This window comes from Wyeomyia smithii, chromosome 1 (genome assembly GCF_029784165.1).
Source record: "Wyeomyia smithii strain HCP4-BCI-WySm-NY-G18 chromosome 1, ASM2978416v1, whole genome shotgun sequence".
NCBI lineage: Eukaryota > Metazoa > Arthropoda > Insecta > Diptera > Culicidae > Wyeomyia > Wyeomyia smithii.
Window position 1 is genome coordinate 205,825,377 of NC_073694.1, and position 6,194 is coordinate 205,831,570.

General features: G+C 35.4%; 1 protein-coding gene across 2 annotated transcripts in view; it reads right to left on the reverse strand.

The window, feature by feature from the left end:
- LOC129730392 (homeotic protein antennapedia) overlaps positions 1-5,819 on the reverse strand; it is a 215,350-nt gene extending 209,531 nt beyond the window's left edge. Inside the window, exon 1 of one of the 2 annotated variants that reach the window (XM_055689707.1) lies at positions 4,966-5,819. The gene's annotated coding sequence lies outside the window, so the exon portion shown is untranslated. The remainder of the gene's footprint in view (positions 1-4,965) is intronic. The other variant, XM_055689698.1, reaches the window with a different exon arrangement.
- Positions 5,820-6,194: the final 375 nt, after the last annotated feature.

Here is a 6,194-nt window from a genome sequence, read left to right on the forward strand (position 1 = left end):
TTCTGCTAGTGGCATGTTAGCCTTCTGCTTTGGAGCATATTGGCCTTTGTTGTGGTGCGTTTTGGCCACGGGCCTGTTTGATGGCAATGGTAATTTTTAACAAAAAAGACATTGAAATCGAGTATTTTGGAATTAACTTCGTCATAAACATGCAATAGAAAGATCCTACAATCATCCTACACGTTCAATGTCGCTTGAAAATGATTAGAAGCGCTGTAAATCGCGAAAATGCCTTACTGGTGCGTTTTGTACAATCCTCCCCTATGGGGCCCATAAGGAGCACAAAAAGTGCGTGGGAGCTAACATTGCTTTTTGTCCCACCCTAATGTACGTATGTGTGTATCAAATTGAAGGTACTCATGATGCAAAATCAAAGTTGTAAAACAGGTCTACGGTATTTAATAAAATTAAGGCAAGGAATTTATTTTCTTAAATGAACATACGGACTTTAAGATTTGTACACCGGCATTCTATGCATTTTATGTGGTCATTATTACAGACTATAGAATTTGAACAGAATTGGGGTTAAGCTATATGAACCAAAATGTTTGTTGGGTAGATAAAAACGTATCACAAGCTTTCTCACATTTATAATGCTTAGTTTTTATATTGAATCTTTCCTTTTATCACAGCAGTATTATAAAAGTACAATACTACAATTTCTCACAAGTTGCCATCCGGTATAAAATATTTTTTTGTACGTGCAGTATTTGCTGATAATGTTTTATTGTAATTTTTTTTATTTAAAAGGTTTCACAATTGTACAACAATATTCATGTTTTTTCTTCTAAAACTGTCATGTTACCTACAACTTGAAGAGAGTCTCATAAATACGTAAAAAGTATTCTCTACCATTAAAATATTAAAATGCCCATAATTTGTGTGTAATATTGTAGTAGAATCAAATGGAAACATTACCTAATCTCAATACCCCTTTCAAACCTTCAGTTATCTCATTTCAATTGTAAAATTTTCTGTAATTAGTTCACACTTTGCAATCGCTCTGGACAAGTAGTACAAATCAGTCTAATCAAATAAATCCTTTCATGGTTGAATATTGTGAATAACCACACAGGCACTGATGATAGTTATAGGTAATCATCGAAATACGTATCTACTGACACTTTCAAGCGGTATTCATTTTGTTATACTAGAATTAAATAGAAACCTCGCCTATTCTGAATATTTAAATCCAGCCTCTAAAGATGCTCAATAAAAATACCTTCCATGGTTACTTAAATAATGTTGCAATAAGATTATTTCTCAATAGGGCTCAATAGGACCCCGACAACAACAGAGAACAAATTCTTTTCGTTGTTTTTGATGTTGTAGCTTAAAGCCTAGAATAGTTACTCGCATGGGCATTGTATTCAAGATAAAAATGTTTTTCTGCTCAGATCACGTTCCTTTTTTTTATGCTGGACGACAGTGTTTTAGAAAACAAAATTTAGAAACTTGCAATTTGAATGCAACCAATTAAAGCTTAGTCAACACATCTTGCTGCTTATATTCACTGAATTATGCTATTGTGCCAAGTTCTACATAAAATTTTATTTTTTTCTTCTGTTGACTTTTACTTGTCCGTGTGTTGTCACACGAAAGCCAATCATTAGGTGCGCCATATTTTTGACATATTTCAAAAGCATGCAATCGGTTGTAAATGGCTTGACTAATTTCTTATACCTCAGCAAGCTGTTCCTGCGTTTCATCATGGAGCAATTACTTCAATTCAGCGTCTTCGAAGGTTTTTAACCTTACTTTACACGGACAATAGTCAACATCGAAACTACTGTCTTCAAAGCGGCGGAATTAACACGTGGTTTCACTAAAAGCAGCATTTCAAAAAAATCTAACTCTCGATGCGCTTCAGACGTCGTTTTCTCTGAATGAAATGGAAAATAAACTTTTCCCGCAAATTACACAGATTACACAAAATCAGACATTATACAATTAACTTTTACAATTTACTCATCCGAAAACTAAGAAGCTCGGAAATAACAGAATCTTAAAATTCTTGCGTAATTGGGGGGTGAATTTGTTTCGCAGTTTGGCGATTGTCATAGAAATTAAACCAGATGGAAAACTCATTGTGGGGCGAAAGTTCTGCAGCCGTAAGGAAAAAAATGTGTTCACCTATCCTGAATAACGATGTTTTTGAACAAGAACTTGTGATACAAAGAGAGTTAAAAAAAATTTTTTTTAAAAGATAAGAATTTTTTCCCTGTAAGGACTTCCTCAATACGACCAGAATCGTTGATCTATTGTGAGATATGCCCGGGTGTCTGCTTTATTCCGCATTTTTATTATTAGAAATACCGCTATTGAAAAGTAACATGTTTATTATTTATCGTGCCTGTGTGAAATGATTTTTAGCTTTCTTTTTACAAGCCTACTGCTCTACTATACCGAGCTTCATTCCATCTGCCACTCATAATTCCTTGGAGAAGTTTCGTTGGAAGGCCTTCTAGCCAGTTACATTATAAGAGAGGACGCAGTTTTGCCTCGTTCCGTTTGTCATATATTACCAACAAATAGATTACAGGAGAAGATATTTCGAAAAAAATGTGTCTTCAAGACTGGTGAACAGAGGTTGGGCCCTAGGGCTCAAACTAGGAAACAATGAAAGATAATAGTTTTTTAGCCATTTCTGTGAGTTTTGGAGCCCCTAGAACAAATAACTTTTTCAGAGACTTAAATGAGTTTTCTCGTAAACATAACGTTGAAGCGACGAACCCGGAGATCAATTACTATGTGGCACTCCGATGCACTTCTGCATACGCTAAGGTCACTTAAATTCACAGGAATTGTTAAAAAACTATAATCTTTCTAGGGCAATTATTTTGAGCTTCAGGGCCACATATTTCTTCACTTTTGTCGAGTGTTATCGGGATTGTGAAATACTCATACGCTACCAAGAATATATAGCAACAAATGCTGAAGTTTCAATTCTAATCCTCAGCTTGGATTTTAAATAAATGTATTCTTTAAGATGAATGGTATTAGCATAAGGATGCAGAGAGAGGATTTTGAATTGTGACATATAGCAGCTGAAAAGAATTCCCTTTCATGATTTCCTGGCTCAGTGGAACATCAAGATACTCAGTAAACAACGAACCATCGACTTAAAAAAATGAGAACTAGAACTAAACTTAGCTAGTAGACGGGAGCGAGGATAAAAAATATGCTCTTAGTTTTTAAGATTGTCTCAAAATTAAGACATTAGACGTCGTTAAACAACGTGTCAAATATATGTTGAGAAAAAAATCGTGCAAAATTAGCCTTTAAAATTTAGTTTAGATTTAAAAAGTTCACATTCAAGTATATCTTCTTAAAAATTCAATCAAAGAAATCAGATAACACATTTTGAAGATGGCAAAATGAACCTCTGGTACCCCTTAGCAACAAAATCGAATTTTTGGATAGTTTGTTTTACATTTATTCTGTTGCAAAAACAATTAGGTGCAAACTTTTGCCCCTCACTACTTTTTAGGCCGACACAATAGAATCATTGAAATGTTAAAGCGGTTTGTTTATCATGATCTCAGCTTGGAAGTTTAATCAGCATTTACTGCTGGCGCCATCTGTTTACAAGCAATGATAAATAAAATTCAATTTTTTTGACTTTATCCTATCTTTTATGCATCTCCTGCAAAACTTATCTGATCAGATCATCTTTTCCAATGATTTGATGTAGTTTTGTGTGAAAAGAAATGAAAAAAAAATCATAGAAAGGAGTCAGGGCCAACAATTGTCCCATGTTATCAGTGAAATTGACCAATGAATTGGAGGTCCTGTCAGTATTGTAGAAATGATTGTGATGTGTATTACTTCATCAGCGAATATGGGAATGAAGGGAAATCAAGAGTATTATTTTATTCTGTTTAAAATTTATTGAAACTGAACTAATTTTGTTAAACGAAAAACGAAGCACGTTAAAGTACAAGACTAATTATCAAAACTTTGCTCTCGTTCAATGGTGTCTAGAAATGGATTTTTCATTTTACTTTCCTCCAATGTCTATTTGCAACGAAATTCTGCCAAAAAATCACCGACGGGAAAGCGGCTTCACACAGGATTACAAACCCGTTGACTAACAAACCAGTACCACCAGTTTCATTTCCGATAGAAGGCCACTATGATAGGAATGTTCCTACTTTCAAAAGAACCATGACAGTAGAAACATGCTGCTGGGTGGTTTTATAGAAGTGATATTTTATGAAGCAAATTTTTAGGAGTTAAAAATACTGACAATATTATTAAAAGAAGCACATTTTAGAAAAAATTGAACTTTTAATATGATTTTTGGATGTTGGACAACCTTTAGACTGATAGCGTGTTATCCCCGTGGCTCTGTGGGCGGCCAGCTCTCCCATACAATTGTGATATCCAGATTTTATCATTCAAAAATAATTTGGTTCGCAGAAGCATCCACCATTATTCGTTTCAACTTCCTTTGCAGATTCATCGTCAATTACAAGTGCCATTCATCCCCAAAATTCCAAAAAAAATATAATTGGCTGAAAATTGTGTATTGAAATGGTTCTCCTCAGTATATTTCAAATCCAGTCGAATCTTTTAATGAGACTATTTATCACTGGACGCTCTTCTTGAAATTGTGTCCAATTTTTACCCTTCCACGTTTACCGATTTATTGAAAAATTGTTCGAAACAAGAGTGTGAAATAATTCTATTTATGCTGTCTTTTCGGCGTAAAAAACTTCGATTAGACTATAAATAAGAATCGTTATAAAAATTTCAGTTAGTACATATCCATTTTTTCAAAGTTTCTTATGTAGAACGGAGTTTTAAATGCAAATCAGCCGGAATAAATCGCTTTTAGAAAAAATTTCTTCAGATTTAAATATGTTGCATCGCTTTATGTTATTTTACCAAAATATAATAACTGAATTTGAATGTGTCTCTCCGTCGGTAATAAATATGATTTTACAATGTTATAATACTTACCAACTATAGTCACGCAGAAGTTTTAGTACGGCTAATTTCACTCTAACATCTACTAATAATGAACTACTCAAGAATCAAGTTTTTCTGTTTGAACTATTTGGGTTTAGGATTTCTACGCTTAAAACAGTGTATATTTTTTCGATTTAAGTACACCTTTTGCCCACTTTCTCACTGTACACACTATTCGCAGTAGATTTTTTTTTCTTTTCGCAGATTTAAAAACTTAAGAACACAAAATAAACAAGAACCAGCAGTTTTTTTCTCTATGCTAGCCTTCAAAATAAACAAACCATTGCACAATTTTCCCCCCGAAAATATTTCGCTGCGAATATTTTGCTACTTAGATAAATTTTGGCTTCTTTCAGGAACACAGCAGTAACACTCACCGTTGCATTTAGAAATCACTTGCTTTTTGCTTGCTTGCACTTGGTCGCGAATCAGTGCGCGAATGTTAATGCGGACGGGATTTTCACACGGTTGGTAGTTTTACGATAAGATAAGCACTTGTTTGCCGCTCATTACCGGTTCTGGTTCCACGTGTCCGAACGGCAAACAATTAACCTTTTTCCGGCACTGGTCGGTGTCTGCCTGCTGGTTGCGATTAGGCGTTAAAACCCCGGCATCGTAAACACCTCGTAAATTACAATAACTATAAAATTTTACGATTTGTTATGATTGTCTATCCTTTCCCTTAGTCGGTTTCGTCTTCTGAGGAGCAAAACGCAACAATCGACAAGCCACCGGAGAGCAGAAAATCCAAATGCGACAGCCGCTCAACTGTGTACTTTTTATTGTGTTTCTTTATGCTTTTCTAATTGATGTTTATTTCTTTACGATTTCTATCAAACTAAAACCATAAAATACGATTTCTCTGCTGTTCACTCCGGTGAATTGTGTGCGAACAGCCGAGAGCTCACATGTGAAGCGGGAGAATCCCTGTAGCAATAAAATACGACGATGAGATTGGACACACGGGCGCTACCCCGCTTTGATCCCCCCTCGCAAACCCACTGCGACTATCATTTCCACACCCCCTTCCAATGCATTTTGCTGCTGGCCAGGCCAGGCCCGACGAGGCGGCCGATCTTGAGAGGATTCTCGCACATAAACTACCAAGTGACGACCGCGTGAAACAACAATAACAATCAATTACGATAAAAAGAGATAAATGTAACTTTTGCGAGGCATGCGATGCGTCAGAGCGAGAAGCGGTCCTTTTGCGTTTCATA